This window comes from Condylostylus longicornis, unplaced genomic scaffold (assembly GCF_029603195.1).
Source record: "Condylostylus longicornis isolate FDR11 unplaced genomic scaffold, ASM2960319v2 ptg000022l, whole genome shotgun sequence".
In the NCBI taxonomy this organism is placed as follows: domain Eukaryota; kingdom Metazoa; phylum Arthropoda; class Insecta; order Diptera; family Dolichopodidae; genus Condylostylus; species Condylostylus longicornis.
Window position 1 is genome coordinate 4,958,123 of NW_026577991.1, and position 21,240 is coordinate 4,979,362.

The 21,240-nt window shown below is 25.4% G+C and overlaps 1 protein-coding gene across 4 annotated transcripts in view; it reads left to right on the plus strand.

The window, feature by feature from the left end:
- LOC129606790 (adenylyl cyclase 78C) overlaps positions 1-21,240 on the plus strand; it is a 98,415-nt gene that overhangs the window by 32,665 nt on the left and 44,510 nt on the right. For 3 of the 4 annotated variants that reach the window (XM_055517345.1, XM_055517347.1, XM_055517346.1), the window contains exon 2: positions 8,596-9,867. The gene's annotated coding sequence lies outside the window, so the exon portion shown is untranslated. The remainder of the gene's footprint in view (positions 1-8,595; positions 9,868-21,240) is intronic. The other variant, XM_055517349.1, reaches the window with a different exon arrangement.

A 21,240-nucleotide genomic window follows, 5' to 3' on the forward strand; every position in this document is an offset into this window, starting at 1 on the left:
ATGTAAATGTTTCAATTCTCAAATATTGAAAATTTTTAAAAACAAATTGATTCTAATTAATCTTATATGCGCTAGCACCTGTTAAATTTTTTTGTTAATCTTATATGCAAAAAATAATAACTTATTTTTTTTTTTACCGTTAAAAGTTAGTATTAGAAATTTTTATTATTTTTCGTTAAAATTTTGCATTCCTATACAAATAGCAAGTTAATTTAGAATATCGATTTTAATAATATTTATTGCTTAGATGACATAAAGAGGAAAATGTGAAATTGGAACATGGGAACAAAAAATTCTTTTGTGTAATAAATTTCAAATTTAATGTTTTTGTATATTGCCGTATTTATGGTTCCAATTAACACCTTACGGCAAATTTAATATTTCATATGGAATTTTTTTTATAAATTTCAATGGAAAATATTTTGTTTTTTCAAGAGAATTGTTTTTTTTTTCAGATACTTATTGAACTTTGGTGACATTTAATTTATTTTGAATTTGTTTTAAAAGAAAATAAACAAAGTCATCATAACAACAATTGAAAATATTCATAAATTTATTTGCTAATTTAGTCATACACTTAAAGTTGATTTGTGTACGATTAGATGATGTCAATAATTTGTATTAAGGTTTACGTTATGTAGAGAGTTTATATTATGTGGCAACTATAGTCCTTGAACTATAAACTCCAACTTAAATTCTTACTTATCTTTAAATTAAATATTTATTTTTGTTAATTAAAATAATTAATTAAAGTTTTTTTAAATTATACAATCTAAGATTGAGGTTTGAATTTTGAGGTTGATTTTTATTATAACAAAAATTTGACTAAGAATCCCAGTTCCCCCTACCGCTCAATGTGTTGAATTTTTTTTTAATGCAATTATACACATAATATAAAATCTGTGTTCACCATACAAAATTTGATGTGGTGAAAATAAAACATTAAAACAAGGAAAATATAAAATTTCATTCTCGCATTAAAATTTAATTTTTTCAAAAGCAAAGAAAAATTTGCAGTCTATGTCATATGCCACTATTCTTTAACTTAATATTTCAAATAAAAAAACAAATAAAATAATTTAAAATGAAGTCTTAATGCAAGTGCATAAAAAGGATACAAGAATGGCTACAGTATAGCATATAAACAGACCATCTAAAGATTTTTATTCATGCACAGTGCGACAAAATCACAAAAAAAATGAACAAAAAAATGTAAAAGTTAACTATGGTTATCGCCAATGGTGACTGTTATGTCATTGCCTGCTATATAAAATTAAAATATCAAAGAATCTTTCATTTACCAGAAATTATTTTAATCTTGTTTAGTTTATTTCAAAAATTTATATACGGGTATGTGAAAGGCAATGATATTTGTTCCTTGCTGAAGAAAATTTCTTATAAAATTTATCATTTTATGAATAGTTTTAAAGCAATTGAGCTCATGATTATATTACAGACCAAATATCTTTTGTTTTCTATTTTTAATTTATATATTAGTCCATAAAAATTTTAATAGAATCATATTAAAATTTGATATATCATTTTATATATGTAAATTTTTAGTATTGTTAGTGTTCCATTTAAGAGAGTATAACACTCATAGTATATAATACTCGTATAACACTCATGGTGTATAACAGTTTTAATTACATCAGACTGTATAAAAAATCGGTTAAAGTAAGTAATGATGCAGAAGACTTTTTATTTTTATCACAAAATTATATAAAATGTGCTTCGTAATATGAAAGGTGCTCCCCGGAATGTACTCAATAGTGATATTTATCGAGATTTGGGTGTCCCCGAAGTGAATTATAAAATAGGGAGCGGTACCATGGACGCGTTTGGAACAGCATATAAATATTGAGTTCTATCAACTTACTTATACAAGAGAGGGTCAGAACAGAGAGACTGAAGCGAATAAGACCTTTCGATTTAGCATAAAATGTTGAGACAGCACTTCCGTGCCTTCCTTCACAGAATGACGACATAAAAACACGATAGAGAAAAACTAATACGGCTGTTCAGTTTAAGCAGTTTTAGGTAATTTTAAGGAAATGTTTCTGTTTTTTGTTACGATAAAGTCCTGTACTTTTGATATAGATATATAAAAATATTAAAGCCATCTATCGGAATAAAAATAAATAATTATTCTATTCAATTTCTCTTTTACTCAGATTGGCTTAGTTTTGAATAATCAGGATTATGGCATGCTCTTCAAAAGAACGTAACCCTGTAATAAAAAAATGTAAAAGTAATAAAATTCTAGTTTTATAATCGGAAGAATTAAAAATTTATCGTTTTCGTCACATGAAAATATTGTCACTATATAAAAATTTTTTAATAGTAAATTTTAATAGTAACTGTAGAAATATTTTTAAAGTATAATCTTTTATATAGCGTCATTAAAAAGAGGAAGCAAACCATTTTAAAACTTATTTAAAAAAAAAAACCCAATTATAAATGATTGTGCAGTTATTTGTATTCCAAAAAAAAGAATAATATACTAGTGAATCTTCCGGTACAAAATTTAATTGCATTTGATTTTGTTCTTCTTTTTTTTTTTAATTTAAACTGATCAAGCTCAATTTGACTCCAGACTGTACGTGTGCTCACATATAAAAATGCGATTTCGTCAGTACGTGAGTACCTTATATGCAAAAATATTTTGTTTCTTCTTTTGTTGTTGCTTTATAGATGGAGGCTATTAATAATAGGGATATTTTGTTGGAATGTTCTTTTACTAAATTGGAATCTAAATTTTTTAATGTTTCATTTTTGCTTTGTGTGTAATTTAATCTTTCCAAATTTCTAAAGTATAAATAAATTTAAATCTTATTTGTATTTATAGAATTTAAATTTATTTATGAGTGACATTTAGTGCCACTATTCTGCTATTCTTAAAAGCGGTGTTTGTAATTAAGTGTTCGAGAAAAAAATTTGAGTATACTGAGTACGTTTTTCGCGAATTTTTTATTTTAACAACAATAAATATGCGATTTGACTCTCCTATGCTTAACACAGAATCTAAATCATAAAATTTTCATTTATACCAGGATATTCGAATTGTTTCCAATTGAATCAAAGAAAGCTTAATTAAAATATTTAGGATTTTAATACTTTAATTGGCCTACCGTTACTATCCAATTTTAAACTATAAATTTGATGTGGAATAGGGATGTACATCAAAAGCTGATGAACAACAATGGTAGATCGTGAAGAATGTTTTGAAAGAAAATTTTCTTTATGCATACCGGTACAAGTTACTTTTTGTAATAGTGCAATATTATTGGAAATTTGGTATTCATAAAAGGAAAATCCGAAAAGCAGTAAATAATTCGGCAGTAGTGCCAGTTATTTGTCTCTTATTCCTTTCTCAACTGAAATAACAAGGAAATTGTTATGATTTTAAAGAAAAACTGTACCCAAAGACTGCCTGCAAAATAATCACTCCTCGAAATTTGAAAAATTTGTATTTTAAGCTCCTCTTATCTTAACTTTTATGCTCTTATCTTAATTTTTTTGGTTTTGCATACATAAATTTCATATGTTCAGGTTCATATGCACACGCTTTTAAATTTCCAATTATTTTAATTAAAATTTATTTATTGCTACAATGAATTTTGTGGCAAATTGCATTCTTAATTGGTATAAAGAAACTGATTTCCGTTTTTTTTTTGTTTTTTTTTTTTCATTTTTCCCCCAAAAAAAAATAAATTATAATTTGTTGCACATTGATTTTATCTTATATAAAATAACAAAATGATAATTTTACTGACCGCATCATATCCAATAAGTGAGGTATTGTAACCGTATTTCGACGGCAACACAGTTCTTTTGTTGCAATGCTCCGCGAGAGAGAGATTTTTTCTAACAAAATGTCTGCAGGTTCGTCAGGCTATTGACAGAGAAATTTCAAATGCAGCTGAACAGATTCTCACAAAAATTTATATCTGAGTTTATTATACGATTTGATAAACTTTTAGGGCATACAACCTTCAGTCATTTCAACTAATTTGACATTTTAAATATATTTAATTAAAATATTCGCTCAAATGATAGAAAATCAGGGGCCATTGACTAGAACTTTACTATAAAAGGCAAAGTAAAAAATTTGCCCATAATGTATACGAGAAAATAGTTAATATGGAAAAGCGAAACTTTTATACACCAAACGAAACTGTTATACAAGTTTTATTTTATAAACTTCGAAGAAAATTAAAGTGTATTAAGAATCAAATTTTTGTTTTTGAAGTTGGACGTTTACTGAGAGAACAATATGGTTACGATTTCATTCAATTACGTACAGACCACATCCTATATATTTTTTAATATACACATGCAAATTGTTCCTTGATCGTCCTTCACCTCATTAATAATGCATTATTATGGTAAAATGCTAATTTGTATATGATAATGTGTACGTAGGCAAGGAAAATGCATTAAATAAGATAATGTACAGGAAAAGGATATTGTATCGGTAATAAATTGGTAAATATATGCAAATTAAGTTCATAAAATATTTTAATAAAGATTATTTATAAAAAAAAAGGATTTCTGGTATACAATATAAAAATTATTTTTTTTATACCGGTACGAACGTATGTTCGAAGGGTATACTAAATTTGCCTTACCGTTTGTAACGCTAAGAAATAATGGTGTTAGATATAGACTCAAGTGTATGTTTTTGATCAGCGTCAAATTCTGAGTTGATTTAGCTTTGTCTGTCCGTCCGTCCGTCCGAACGATAACGCAAAAACTAATTGAGCTAAGTTCACCAAATTTTCACAAATGATTTATTGTAGCAAGTGCCAGAACCCTATTTAAATTTGACGTGATCGGGGTACCGGTTCGGGTAGCTGTCATACAACTTCAAAAGTTATTTGGCTATATCTCAGAAACTATAAAAGCTGTGATATTGAGATTTCACACAAGTGAATATATTAATAGGGCCGATGTGCTTGATAAAATTCGCTAAAATTTCTTGGCTCTTTCTGGTAGCTGCTATACAACTTTAATAGTAGTTTGGCACAACCAGTATTTTGAAAAACACATTGTACTGAAATTTTGCATAAATTAATATGGTAATACGGCAACTTAAAGTCATAGTCTGCCCCATACTTAGTTACGGCACATTAGTTATTCGCACATAGGATAACAAATTCGTACGGGTATCACAGAGTTGACAAGGTCAACTCTACTTTTTTTCTCGTTTAATAATAATTTTGTATTGGTTATGCTTCACTTAATAGCGAAGGAAGTTTTATTTCCAATATCTCATTTATTTTGTATGTGTATATATTAAATTATAAATGTAATAATGTGTGTGTTCATTTTGGTGTTTATTAAAATATATTATTAATGGACCATAAAAATTACATTGAAATAAATGAAAATATTTTTTAAATGAATTTCAAGTTGAAAATTTTTTAAAATTATGAAAACTTGTTGAAAATTTTTTTTTAATATAAAAGTTAATTATCGGATATAGCGAAAAATTAATTTATTGTTTGTTCGCTTAAAATTCCTTTTAATTAAACTTTTAATAAAATGGCTTTCATTTTTTGCATATATATATTAAAAATAAATTAATAACAATGTTTATCAAGGTAATAATTTTATTTGTAGAAGCATAATAATTTCATACTTCTTTATCATACCTTACTACTAGAACTATTAATTCTTTAGGCTTGTATAAATATATTGTGTTTGTAGATTTAAAATATATTTATAATTAAAATCTCCTTATATAATGCAGTTATTAAATTACATAAAATGCATTGAATTTTACACGGTTTTTAATGGTATTTATTAATTATTAATATACGTATAAGGTTGGACTGTGTGGTTATTTAATTATTAAGGAGTGTTTTAAAATAGTTTTAAAGGCTGTAATGGAAGTGACATATTAATTATCGGAATATGCAAATATGTTTTCAGCTCATCATGCTCATTGTGTTCCGTAATTGAAGTACTTTCCTTATAATCCTTTAATGTACTATGTTCTACTATGGTGTAGTAGATAAATTGAATGATTCCCTTTCCTTTGCGACTTCTTTATCATATTGCTCTTAGCCAAGATTTTGTTAAAAATCTCATTATCCAATTCATACAAGTTATAATCAAAATAATTTCTTGTAAAAAGGACCTCAACAAAGTCTTAATTTGCGCCTAAAAATATGCTATAGTTATTATATTGACTTTCCGTTTTTGTTAAGTTTATAAAATTTTGCCTAAAGAAAAACATTTTTTTTGTGGCATTCTGTGAAAATATTTAGAAATTATTTAGAATTCTGTGAAAATATTTAGAAAATATTTGGAAATCTGTGGATATTTAGAAATTAGGCGCCTCACTTCCATCCCTGGGTATAGGTAGTTTTTATATTATGCAGTGGCTTTTTATATTTTTGGATATCACGCTTCTTTTGTCGAAATTTTGAAAACGTATCACTCTAAACGCCCTTTGGCATTTGATTTTGAATAATGGAAAACTCGTTGAAAGAATTTGAGAATCTGAAATTATTAAAAAAATTAAACGATTAAACACGTTTAATATATTTTTTTCCAGATTTTCAGAAACAATGAAATTTTAAAAATATTTCCTCAATTTCATTTTACTGTGTGATTATACTAAAAATATTTTCAGAACAATTTTTCTATGAACCTTAAAGGCATACAAATGTATATAATGAAATTTTATTTTGCAAAGTCAAAATTATTAAACATGAAAAATTACTTAAACATAAAAACAAAATAAAATTTTCCTTTTTCATGTCATAATATCCTTTTAATTATGATTTGGATGAATTTTAGAGAATTTAAATGATAATCATTAGTAAAACACAATATTTCAAATATAATTAAAATTTAATTTATTTCTAAGAAACTGTTTCTTATATTTTAATGTAGCCGGAACAGTAAAATTTTATAAATTGCAATTGAGGATATGCAATATTAATGCTAGTAAATCATCATTTACGTACTTCGTTCACCTTAATAATATTTTGACAAATAAATTTTATAATCATTTTAATAATTAATTAAAATATTTCAAAATTACCATGACAAATAAATTGTTATTATTTCAAGATTGTTGAAAAAAATTTTAATTTCTTTCCTGTACAGAAGTAATTTTTCAATTAATTTCATTGGTTTGTTTTTAGAAATTGTAATTACAATTTAATGCTATGAGTACATTATGTAAGTTTGTACATGTTTGCAAAATCTTATGTAATTAAAATAATCCTTAAATTTTATTTCCTTCTTGTTCTAATTGCCATTTGTATGTAGACGGTATTCACTCACGTAAATAGAAATTCAAAAGTAATTTAAATAAGTCAAAAGTTACAATTTCAATTAATTTTAGTGAATTCTATGGAATGATGTAAAATATTAAGATATTCAAGTACAATAGCTAAAGAAAACGCATATTTTATATATTGTATGTAAGAAGAGGAAAGAAACATTAAAGAAATATAAAGGTAAAAAGTCTAATTTTATTGAATTACGTAACTCAGTTGCATTTAATTCATATTACGGCTACTATTACTATAACTTATCACAAATCTTATCTTAACTTCGGTTTGAGCGCTGGAGAAGTCTTCTGGGGCTGCGGCAAGCCAAGGAGCTCCTGGGAGATTATGACCAGAAGCGATTTAAGAAAATTATAGGGATGGGCAAGAACCAGGTGAGAGTCCTCACTGTCATTTTGACGGGTCACTGCAGGCTTAGAGGACACCTCAGTCGGCTGGGCCTGGAAAATGAGGATACTTGCAGATTCTGTGGGGAGTATGGAGAGACCTCGGTGCGCCTCCTGGGGGAGTGTGATGCTCTTGCTCGTAGAAGGGGGCTTTGCTCCAACGGTGGCGGAGTTACGGTCTTCTGGTCTTCACAAGTTGCTTGGGTTCATTAGGAGGGTGGGCCTCGAGCGTGTTTTGTAGGGCATGCCCCGCACTCGGATAGGGGCGCACAATAGATCCTTATACGTGGTCGCGGTGCACTGTTGCCCCCGTTGTACAAATCTACAAATTTAAAAATCTATCTTAACTTCCTACTATTCCGACTTCAAATACCTTTGATAAGGTGTTAAGAATCACAATTGTTATAATTTTTGAACCACAGTGGAAAAGGTCTGGAGATTTTAATTTCATTTTTATAAATTTTAAATTTCAGTAGCTTTCTTTTTTGCAGAAATACTAGCTGTTATCTAATAAATTTTGATCTAGTAGAAGAATATTTTATTATAATATTTGTGGATTCATGCCAAGCAATATGGACAAGAAATTTTCAAATTCGAATTTCATTATGCAAATTTTAATAAATTTTAGAATTGGGAAGTTTTGAAAATGAAATTGTAGTAATTTGACGAAGTTATTCTATAGGTGCCGGACATTAAATTGGTTGTTTAAATTCACATCGTCCTTTCCCTACGGAGTGTTTTCACTCTCTTTCATAGATTTTAAACTAGTAACATTAAAAATCCCTGTAGGTTTTGAAAAAAAAAATATACAATTTTTTTAAATTTTTCCTCAAAAAATTTTATTGTACGATTAACCTTTTTTAAAATCGCTATTTTAATTTTTATTTGTTTATTTTCAGTTTAACAACAAACGCGAATTCAAACATCAATGGCCATAAATCATAAACAATTAAATGCATTTGGTATTTATCAGACTTTTCAAAAACATTTTTAAAAAATAAAACAAAAACTAACAATACAATAAAAGTTTTTCCATCGTAAATCATAATCACAATTTTGATAGCCGAATAAAGAAAATAGAACAGAAAATAAAAGACAACAAACAATTCTATATAAGCTCCCCATGTTATGTAAGAATTAACAAAAGGAGAATTTATTGCACAACGCATCAAAACAATAAACAGTTGGCAACAAAAAAAAATATTCACCATAACCAGACTCTTCTAATTGTTATAAAACATAAAACAAATTTATGGTAACCATTTTGGAATATTTACAAAGCACCATCTATATATTTACGCCTGAATATATGCAATAAATCGTTATAAATGGATAAACTGTGAGATTAGTAATAGCTACTGGAAATACTAACAAACATTAAATAAATAAATAAAAACAGAAGGATTTTTCAATATTAACAGCATATCCTTTTTCAGGATAATTTTCAGTTGCAACACTAAACCATAATATGGTATGGAGATCTTGTGTTCTATACTTAAATTTTGTTTAATTTTAAAATCTATCAGTAAAAGATAAAAGAGAAAAGGATATAAGAGAAAAAGGTTTAAAATTTTGAAAAATCAAAAAAACCAAAACAGTCAAATTCAAAAGGGTTGCAAGATTTTAATAAATTTTCCTATACTTTTATGTGCAAAACTACAGAAAAAAAAAATCGAACCAAGTTTCAAACAATTTTTCTTTAAAGTACTCAATTTTAATTTTTATAGTATCCTTTTTAACATAAAATAAAAAATAAAACAAATAATTGGTTTTTTACATAACAATAAACAAATTTTCAATAACATTTCACATTTTTTTTACATACACACACATACACATACATACAAAGTATACAAATATCCTCAAATCAAATTAAATGGGCAATCAATAATGGTACTAAAAATAAAAAACAACAGCAAAACAAATAACACAAAGCTTTCTTTAAAGTGATAACAAAAATGATGTCATAGTAAGTGAAAATGGTTTAAGTGCCAATTTAAAAAAAATTTCGAAATATTGAAAATTAATTATAAAATTTTGCATAATGTTAAAGTGTTATAAAATTAAAGAAAAATTCAAATATGAAATCGTATTATGGAAAATGGAAAATCAATTAAACAAGAGAAAATTATCAAAAAAGATGGCTAGCAGGAACGAAATTAATAATTTAGGTAAGTGAATTTAAATATTTTTTTGTTAAAAAGAAAACAACAATATACGAGTAGTTATAGCAATATTAAAGACGCAGCAAACTGTTATAAATTTTCTGAATGTTAATATGAAATAAATCCCAAAAATTATTTGAATTTTAAAAATTCAATTCTGCTGAATGGGATAAGGTTGCATATTTTTTGTTCATATCCAAGTTTTGAATTTCAGTCAAAAAAATTTAAAAATTTTGATATTATACCATACATGGATATGCGCTTTAAAAAATTTTTATATACAAAATTTTGAGTTACAGATGATCGAGATAAATCGGGATAATACTCAATTATAATCGGCGTAAATATTCTGTAAATATATTTATTACTGGAATCTGGACCAGCACATACATATATTTTACTTTAAATGAAATAGTCCAAATCTCTTACAAATACAATCACCAAGAATTGTTCTCTTTCGCATATTTAAGTACAAAGTTGCTATACAATATGTGCTGCACAGCCCCCGTTTCTGATTGCATTCCGAAATCCTTGCAAATATAGTCATCCGTAATGTTATGACTAATTGTAATATTGATTTCGTTCTATTTCAAAAAAAGAAATGCAAAAATTGAGAATAAAAATTCATGTATAAATAAATGAAAGTTTTAAAAAAGGATCATTTGCACTCTAAAAAAAAACAAACCCCAATACCATTGTATGCAATTCAAAATAAATGAAAAAAAAAATTATTACTCGTAAAGTGAGAAAATAAATTTTAATTTTATTATTCTTTTTCCCATTTCATATATTGAGTGACCATTTGAAATTTGATGTAAGCAAATAAAAATTTTTTATTACAAATGCATATTATGTGCATAAAATGGAAGTTGATCCTTTAAACTGAAGTCAAAGGATTAGTTAAAAATATTTTGTTAAAAATCAGATTTACATTCAATCAAATATTCAAGTACCTACTGATTTTATTTGTAAAATTATTTGAATTTCATAGCCTTGTCCAGTTTCTATTTAAAATACAAAAGCACATTGTGTACAACAGTGCAAAATTTTTGGAATTTTTCACACATGAATTCATTGATTCTATTCTAAATTAGAACTAAATTTTGTATAAAAGCCAAATATGTGAACGCATTGCTGTATAAATCTCAATGATTTTGTTGTTGGGATGAACGAATGTGTTGAAATTTTAGAGTTGTTTTAACGGAAGACCATTTATTGCTTCCGGTATAAAACACTTGGAATTACAAGTGAATTACACGTGGTTTAAGAATTATTGGAACTTTTCCATAATAGTAGTAGTAGTCTCCTTCATCTTATTTACTAACTTTACAATTGAATTAATTTGCTTTGCAATATTTAATAATTTTAAAATTGAATGGCTGCTCTCTTTCTATGTTTTATTTATTCAATGCAATTGATGGAAATTTACCAATGAATTGCATTTGACAATCACAATTTATGTCATATTTATATTTTCATATTCCACTCACTCTCACTCTCTGTTTTCGATTCTATCCCAACTCCTCATCCATATTTACTCACATATTGAATGAACTATTTATAAATTCGAAAACAATATTGAAATTTCATATTTTCAATAAATATTTAAATTTAATATTGAAAAGAGAAAAAAAAAATTAGCTAGCTTGCTCATTTTTTTCCAATATTTTTTATTATAATTTTTTTTTTTTATAATTGAAAAATATGACATAGATTTTTTTTTTGTTTACATGAGTACAAACATATGCAATGAGATGTAAGAATAAAAATATAAAGGACATTATAAGGGTGCCATTGTTTGTGAGTTCCACGAATTGTTCATTTTTTATTGGAGCAATTTATAGAGGAAAAAAAGAGAATATGAAAATATAAAAATAATTTTTTTTTTCTTAGACTTTTATAATAAAAAATTGAGAAATTCAATTTAAATAATAATAAAATAGATAATAGAGAATAAAGCTAAAATACTCTACCATTTAAACTTTTGGTTGTAATTCTAACCCCATTAAAATATTTTACATGAAATATTTATTTTTGAATTCGAAATTCCTCGGAAATCTGACAGCTTTGAATTTAAAGCAAAATAAAATAAAAATAGGAAATTTGAGTATAGTCGAGGAATTCAGACAGTAAAAATCACAGATTTCGTTTTCTCCTAAATTCTGTCCGAAATTTTCCATAATTACGTATCCGCAAAATAGTAATTTTTCGATATGACTATTCGGAAATTTCGGAGAAAAGAATTGAGTCATTATATAGCACTTTTTTCCTTTTTAATTCAGGAGCTCTCCCATCAACTCTCAACAGGATAATAAAATTGATAGTTTGCATTAGTTTTTCATTATTATATATAAAATTAGCAAAAATTGAGGTTACCAAATTTCGGCAAAATCCTACGGAATTACGTTCATAAACCAAAATTTCATTTAAGTCGTAATTGTTAAAAGAAAATAATGTATGAGTCATTTAGTACACAAGTTTTCTATAAGGTAAACTTATAGGGTATACTTTCAAATATTTTGCTTGTTGCTTCATTTCTTAGATATGAATGTCTTCTATACCATAATACAAAATTTTTAATAGAATATTGGCAATTTAAATTATTTTCATATACTTAAATTGAACACGATATTTATTTTTCTTACTCCTTATAGAATAACTATTTTCTATATATTATTAAAAAACATAATAGCTATATGTGTGGGATTTTTAATTTAATCCAGAAAATCTGAAATTGAAAAAACCTGTAGCATTTAAATTGTGCATAAAATTAAAAAATTTATTAAACATGCTATTGTTTTAAATTTAAATTCAATTATGTGAATATTGCATGTCTTATCAGTTTTTTCATTCTTATTATGGTTAAAATTTTATTTAAAATAATTAAGTAATTGTATAAAAGGATAATTGTGTAATGAAGATTATTGTAGAAAATTTTTATAAACTTTGTCCAATAAATTTTAATTTACTTTTAATTGGAATTAAGGCTATCTGGCTTAGTGTTAAGAAAAATTTTTTATTATGCAAATAGATTTTAAATATTAAATTTAAAAAAAATTATTAAATAAAATTTTCGAATGATTTTTAAATATTTGAATTTGAATAGCTATTAATTAGCTAGTCAAAAAAAAGAAAATGTGAAATTTGAATTGGTTAAATTTGAAAAAATTGCATACTTTTCGGGGGAAAATTTTATTCGTTTCATTTCAGTTGTTAAAATTTGTTGTTAAAAGTTTTTTTAATTAATTTTGTTTGTTAGTTTTAGTATTGCTGTTTTTTTGGTTATTGCAGCTGCATTTTAACTTATAAGCAATGTAAAACTCGTACTAATTAATATTTAATAAAATTTGCATACTTTTAGGTGAATTTTTTTTTTAACAGTCGCATATTTGATCCGTTTATTAAAGTCAGTCCGATTTTATTGGTATTATAGTAAATACGAATTTAATTTCTTTTAATATCACGAAAATAATTCGGGACATTAATAATTTCGTAGATTTTCGAGTATTTATATATTTTCTTGATTTTATTCTAATCAATATCTTCTGAACAACTAACTGAATGTGAGTTTTTCACCGTTCTCTCTTTGAATTTCCAAATTATCAATTAGAATTTCAATTGGGAATAACTGTTTTTGATTTCTATAGCTTCTTCTTCATTTTTATTTCATATTTCAAAACCATATTCATTAATCTTCTCAACTAACAATGAATATATTAAGCAGTTGAATGAATATTATTCCAATTTATATTTAAAATTCAATTAAATTTACATTTCTAAAATTCTAATTAAATTTCCTATACCAGCAATTATTTTCAATATTATTTTCATAATATGCCAAAAAAAAAATAATATCATAAAAGGTGTGATAAATTTTATTACTCTTGTCCTTTTTCTTTTCTATTAATTTTTTGATATAGCACTTCTCTCTACAATATGTTCCTTAAAAAATAAAAAAATTATAATAAAAGGAATCCTTAAGAGGAAAAATGTGAAACCGAAAATCAAATTTAACTTTGTCGATTTCCTTTAAAAATCAAAAAAAAACCAAACCAAATAGACCTCAATTTATATTTAAAAAAAATACAAATTTCTTTTACAAATATGAAGAATAAAATTCAAGGACAGTTTCATTTCTATGTATAGGTTTTAATTAAATAGAAAATTTTTGTTTTGCATTTAGAAAACTTTAATATTATGTTTTTGACAAAAATTTTTTCCAAAAAATTTTCATTGTAATATTATAAAAGTTAATGTTTAAGAAAATTTGAAATTCCTAACATTAACAAAAAAATATTTAAGAAAACTTTAAAATTCAAAATTTTCTTGGGACCAAAATTCTCTATATTATAAGTAAAAATTAGATGTTCTTGGAAAAAATATAAAATTCATAAGAATAAAAAATTATAAAGTCGCATTTTTATAAATTCAACACAAAATTTTTTCTAAAAATCTTTAAAGTTCAATTGCATTTTAGGAAAAGTTTAAATAAATTGCACGTGTGTTTATTGAAATACTCGTGCACATACCCACGAACGAGTATCTCAATCCGAATAGAGTCTTCAATTTACGAAAAGTAAAAAATTTTTAAAATTAATTGCATAGTGTTTTGTGAATTCAATATTCTACTTAAATGGCGTATATGGTTCTTATAAGGTTACAAATAAAAAATGTAATCATAAATTAAAAATCTCAGTAAAAAATTTTTTAAAATTTCTTCAAAATTATGTAAACCACATACATAAACATAGAACCACATAAAATTATGAATTTATTGCACATAAGAGTAAGTTACACTTGTACTAACTACATTTTCTCTCGCTTCCACACAAATTATAATTAAAAATTGTTTCTAACATTACAATATTGTACACTTACTGTGTTCTTGTAGCTTTGATGACATTAAATTGCATTATCAATAACAAATTATTATTTTTTGAATACTCTTACTGTTATACCTCTTTCTCTTCATTTCTCTTTTATTAATATTCAATAAATTTTTTTTTTATTTTAACATTAAAAAATATAAATCTCTCTCTCCCTCTCTCTCACTCTCTAGTGTATAATATTACAGATTTGCAATAACAATGTTGTAAGTGTACAATACACATGTTAAAATATGTGTTTTTGGTATTGTATTCACATTCAAGAGTTTTTATAGTTATTCGTATGAAGTATCTGTACACAAGTATGTATAACAATTTAATTATTATATATTAATTATCTTTACCAATATGCTCTAAACTAGATATAATTAGATGATGTGCAAAGTTTGGAATGACAAGAACTCGTTACGTAAAATGAGAATCTAATGTACTGGTTTCGACTAGATGAATACTCCCCGAAACCTGCATCCTTGATAAATTTGAGTATTTTATAGAGTACTGCTATGGAAATCCATTAAGAACGCAATATTTAACTTGTTTAGTTACTTATCTAGGTATCGAGTTCTTACATAATTTGTTTCCGGGACTAAAAGTTCCAAAATCTGATACCGTCGGGTAATGTGTAATGTACTCCCATCGTCCGAAATGAATGAATTTCCATTTGAATGAAAATATTTTATATATGTATATGCCATGCAAAATTTAGCGGCGGACAGGAAGAAACGTAGAATTTCAAATGAAAATAGCTTAGAATACAACTGGAACAAGCTACTTTTTTGAAAAGTTCATTACATATTCGACATGCATTTTTATTCGAAATCGAAACATAGAAATATAGGAACCCTTATCCGAAACAATATGCAAACATAGAGTTGATCTAGGTATAACCACAAAATTTCTATCATTCTCCTTAGTTAATCTTTTTTCGTATTATTAATACTAGTAGTATGTAAATTGCATTTAACATATAAATTTGAATTATTTGGAAAATTGCCAACAATATTCTTTTTTAATAGAAAGGACATATGAAAATATGAAAATAATTGCATTGTATTTGCTATTATGATTTTTAATTATATTTGACAACATATGGAAAATACTTCAATTTATTGTATAAAGGACATCATATAAAAATGATTATCTATTGTACATTAAGCTCTATATATATTTATAAATATGTATAACAGAACACATATCAAAATATATAAAACTGGTATACGTTTATAATAAATCTAATATAAAAGAGTAAAAATAAATATTTATTTCAGAATGTCCTTCCTTGCTCAGTATATATTGGAATCTATATATATATATATACATATATATATATATATATATATACATATATATACAGCTTATATATATAATATTAAACAAAAATAAATATTCATAATAAAAATAATTCAATGTATATGTAAAGAAATCCCTTTCATATGAGTATAACACAATTTCTAATTAAAAAATTTTCATATAAAGTATATTATGGGGAATGAATAATTTTGAAATATAGAGGGGCTTTCATATAATGTACATACAATGAATTTATTAGCATATAATAATTAAATTATTACTATATATATGAAAATATTAAAATAAAAATAATTTTTGGGTTATTTATGATAAAAGAACTCTTATTAAAATACCGAGAAATTGAAGCTATCTAGAGCAAGAATTCATGGTCCTTGTTATTGCAAATCATAAATTTTTTATCTCTTTAAAATTATCTTTTAGAAGATCAGTTAGGAGCATGAGATATGTGGGTGCTTTAATATAAAATTAAATGATTATGATGATATTTACATATTCCAAATAAAAATAAGGGTTACTAAAACAATTATACTTGAGTGATATAAATACGGATATAATTCTCTTTCTTCTCTCTTAATAGAGAGAGAACTTAAGTGATAGAAGGGAAGTTAAATGAAGATATTATAAGAAAGAAACTGATGAGAATATATTCATATATAAATTGAAGAAAAATTGACTGTTAAGAACAGATGGAAGCAATTTGATTAAGGCATGATAACTTTTTCAATATTTTAACAATTCCTAGCAAAAAATCAGCTCTAATATCAAAAGTGTACATCACCATTATCAACTACAATTAGATAACCAAATAAGTTCTTAGAAAACAAGTCCTAAATTATTATAATCATAGCCTAAGGGTATTCAAAAGAAAAGTAAATAGGAAAATATTTGAGGTAAGAAAATCAGAAAACAACGAATACCAAAAAAGAAGCAACGAGGAAATAAACAAAATCATAGGTGGGGAAGATATAGTAAGATTTGTAAAGGCTCAAAAATTGAGATAGGCAGATTACTTAGTACGAATGCATGAGAACCGGGCTCTATGAAAACTTTTCAAAAGTGGATGAACTTACACCAGAATAAGAAGTACGCCAAGGTTAAAATAGAAGGACAACAATGAAAATAATGCGAGAAAAATTGGCGTTGAAAATTGGCTAATTATCGCACACAACCGTTCCGATTGGAAGAGAATTGTTGAAAAGACCACGACTCACCTCGAGCTGTAGTCTCATAAGAAGAAGAAATTATTAAAATCACGGCTATATCAAACATGCTAAATTAATTGTAAAACTACTTATAAAACTCAATTCTATTTTTCAAATTCTAATATTAAAAACTTTAAGTTGTGATAAAATTTAATAAGAAAATTTAGATTTTCATATAAAATTGTAAGAAAATCAATTTCAATATTTTCTTAAGAATTTAGTCTCCAAAAATAATATTTATTATGTGTCTAATAAAAATAATCTTTTCAATTTAAAAAATTCCATTAAATATGATAATTGGCTTAATAATTATATTTCACACACGCATACATAAATAATAATATATGTAAATGGAATCTAACATTACCGATCTAAATCTACGTGTGTAACCATAAAAACACATTCTTATTATTTAATTTATCGCATCTACTCGTAATATACAAAAGAATAATGGAATAACAAAAGTGAATAAGAATTTATTAATCTTCTTACAATTAAGTTCTGTATATACATATATATGTAATGATTAATTGTTAAAAAAATCGTAGATAATAAAAATCGATTTTATTCGATACTCGTATTTTGTATTCGATGTCATTTTATCCTATATATATGTAAAAGATAAAATTACTATAATAAATTTAAATTCGAAATAAGTATGAATTTGTTAAGAAATTTTATCCTTGACATTTTTATATAATTTATTTTATTTTTTCAAATTAATTATTCTCGCATATACATATAGGAAGTGTGATTGATGGTAGTTTGACTGTAAGAGATAGTAAGAATCATAATTAGTAAAAATTATTTAATTAATTTCATTTTATAGTCATTAACATTGAATTCTGAATTTTGCATAAAATATTTATAGTGAGAAATTTAAAAATTTAAGTATGAAATGTATTCTCCTGCATTCTTCCTGTTAAATCTACCCGCCACTAGGCTTGTTATTATGAACAGTGCATAACCACCTACTGGTAAGAAGGTTAAGAACAAAAATATTAGGAATTAAATTAAAAGTTTCTCTAAATATCAATAATGCTATTAATGTTAAGGCACTATACTCACTAAATACGCACATACCACAAGTCACATTGTAATTTTAATCTTAATTAATATATTTGCCTGCTACACTGTACACAACTAACTCAAATAATTTCATTCGAATTCAAACAATAAAAATTAATCAAATCTAATTCAATTTAGAAAAAATTATTAAGGTCTAAAAGTTTTTAATTACTAAGGGTCTTTTAACGTTTTCTGTTCTGTTTCTATCATACTGTAATAATTTTTAACAAAAGGACAACCTTAAATTTTAAATTAATTAAGTATAAAAACAAATATACTTTAAATTTTGTTAAAAAATAAAAATTACCAACTTAAAACTAAGCCCTATTGTCCTTTTTTTAAAATTTATTTATAATAAGAATAAAAATTTTACAATTAGAAATATTTTAAAATAATAAACTATAAGTAAAAACAAAAGGTATAGATGTGGAATAGAAAAAAAAAACCAGAAATAAAAGGACGAAAAATTAAATTAAAATTTTAAAAACAAAAAAATTACAATTTTATTTTTACAAAATACATAGGTATATTTTTTACGTATACATAAACCAAATCAACTCAATGTCATCATATAAAGCGGAAAAAGAGCATTTTGTAAACTAACTATAAAATGGAAACTATGTATATGTGTAATCATAAATATGATTTTATCTTTCATTTCCACATTTCTATTGCCATCCCATTGATATAGAATAATTTCTACTTTTGATTCTTTTAGTTTGCGTCCTTAAAGGACAATAATAGTGGAACAATATGACTTCGCTAAAATTATTCTACGTGAAATAATGGAAGTATTGTAAATTTGAATGACAATTCTAACAAAAAATTAACTCTAACTCTAGCTTTCTATGAAACTCAAAATCAATACGCATTAGCAAATTTTACTATTTTGAAACAATTTTGATAGATTTCATCCGTAAAATCACTAATAGCATATTTAATATTGTTTTCGAGAATAAGAATCCAAGAATATTGAGACGTGGAAAGAAAATTCCTGTTAAACTGCAAATCATCTTGCCTGCTAACAAAGAGATCTCAACTCGTAATAGGAATTTTCAATAATCACAAGGCTATGCGAGCTATGTGGAATGTTAAACATTTCAGTGTCATTAACATATCAGAGAGGCTCAACGTTTTGTATTTTTTTATTTCTTAAAGTATATAGTAGTAGATTCGCTTTAATGCTGTGTGGGTGCGGTAAAATTGAGAATTTTATTAACTCTTTTGTAGCTGTAATGTGTAGTAATATTTCTCTCTCATTCTTACTGTACGCTTCCTTATTTTTAGCTTTATTTTCATGGTAATGTAGGTCTAGCGTGAAAAGCATTGTCCATATTGCTTCAGTCTTTCAATGATAAAATGATGAATTCATGAAAAATCATTCATGGTTAATTTTACAATGGCTAATCACACTATGGTTTTACAAACCTTATAGAAGTAGAAATCTTCGTACATAAATTCAGTTTTTCTTTATTTAAAGCAATATCTTATGAGATCACTAGGTAAAATTTTTAAAAAAATCCTTTAAGTAATTAAAAAACCATTTTCCTTTCCTATTCAACATTTCAATTTTAAACCTTTAAGATATTTTTAAGATATATTAAATGCCAAATTGTATTATAAGATTTCTCTCAATTCTTTTAAAAACCTTTATAATTACAATTAAGTGAAATTCTTTATAATATTAAAGTTATACCCCTAGAACCTTTTTAGGTAATTTTTAAAAACAAAATTACAAATGAATAAAATAGAAAGTGTTTATAGTTGTTGTTGTTTTTTTCTGTGTAAGACCCAAAAGTAAAACTAGCGTCCTTTCACATAAATATGTTTGTGAAATTTTTTCCGTTACTATTTTATACCCTACTTTTCTCTATTAATTTTTCCTTTATATATGTACAGTTAATCCTTTTAACCTTATATACATTTCACTGAACACAAAAAGGATCTTAATGAAAAATTATCACATAATATCTAATCTACATACACATGTACACATTTATAATAATTTGCAATTAAATTTTACAACAAATATATAGAAAATTTAAATTTTATCATTTAAAGCCGAATTAATGTCAGAATAATGATGATGTCATTGAGATTTTTAAACGAAATTCTTTCAGATTTCTGGTGGATATTATATAATATAGACTATGTTATAAAATTCAAAATATGTATATTAAAAATTTTCACATTTGAATTTTAAAATCTTTGCAATCTAGAAAAATATAAGCTACTTGCTCCCTTCCCCTCCCCTTCTTCCACATGCCAAACACCGTCTTAACTGGCCATAATTTGATGTCTTTCACAAGCTAGGAAAATTTAAACTATTCTCTTACCGTACCCTCTACCTCCAACCCTCCCCCATTCCCTTCTTCACACCATTCAATATTTTAAGAAGCGATCGCTATTTTATTTGTCTCCCCGTTTACCCTCCATTCCATCCTTGATTCTACTCACTATTTGAACTGTTTATCATTATCATATTTCCTCTTTTGACTTATTTTGGTTTTCCTCCTAGAAGTATGCAAATAAAATCTAATTTAAAAAAAAAACACCATAATTTTAATTGTAAATAAAGGAAATGTGCTTTGTTGTGAACCAACGAATCTAATCCGATTCCATTCAATAATTTGTTCCTTTTTTCTTACAATTTTTACCAATCTATATAGCGCGAATATTTCAAGGACTGTAGAAAAATTTTCAATGTATTTCATATTGTATATTATGTAGGTTGACATTAGAAAATGCCTAAATATATGCAAGGCCCATATACATTATGCTAATAATATCTATATGACTGTAAATGTTCGCATTCACAATACATTTAAAATGTATGCATTAAGATTCAGCGCAAATTTTCTTTTTTTGTTGTCCTCTTCTAATTGTGTTTACGTGTAAATGCAAATATACAT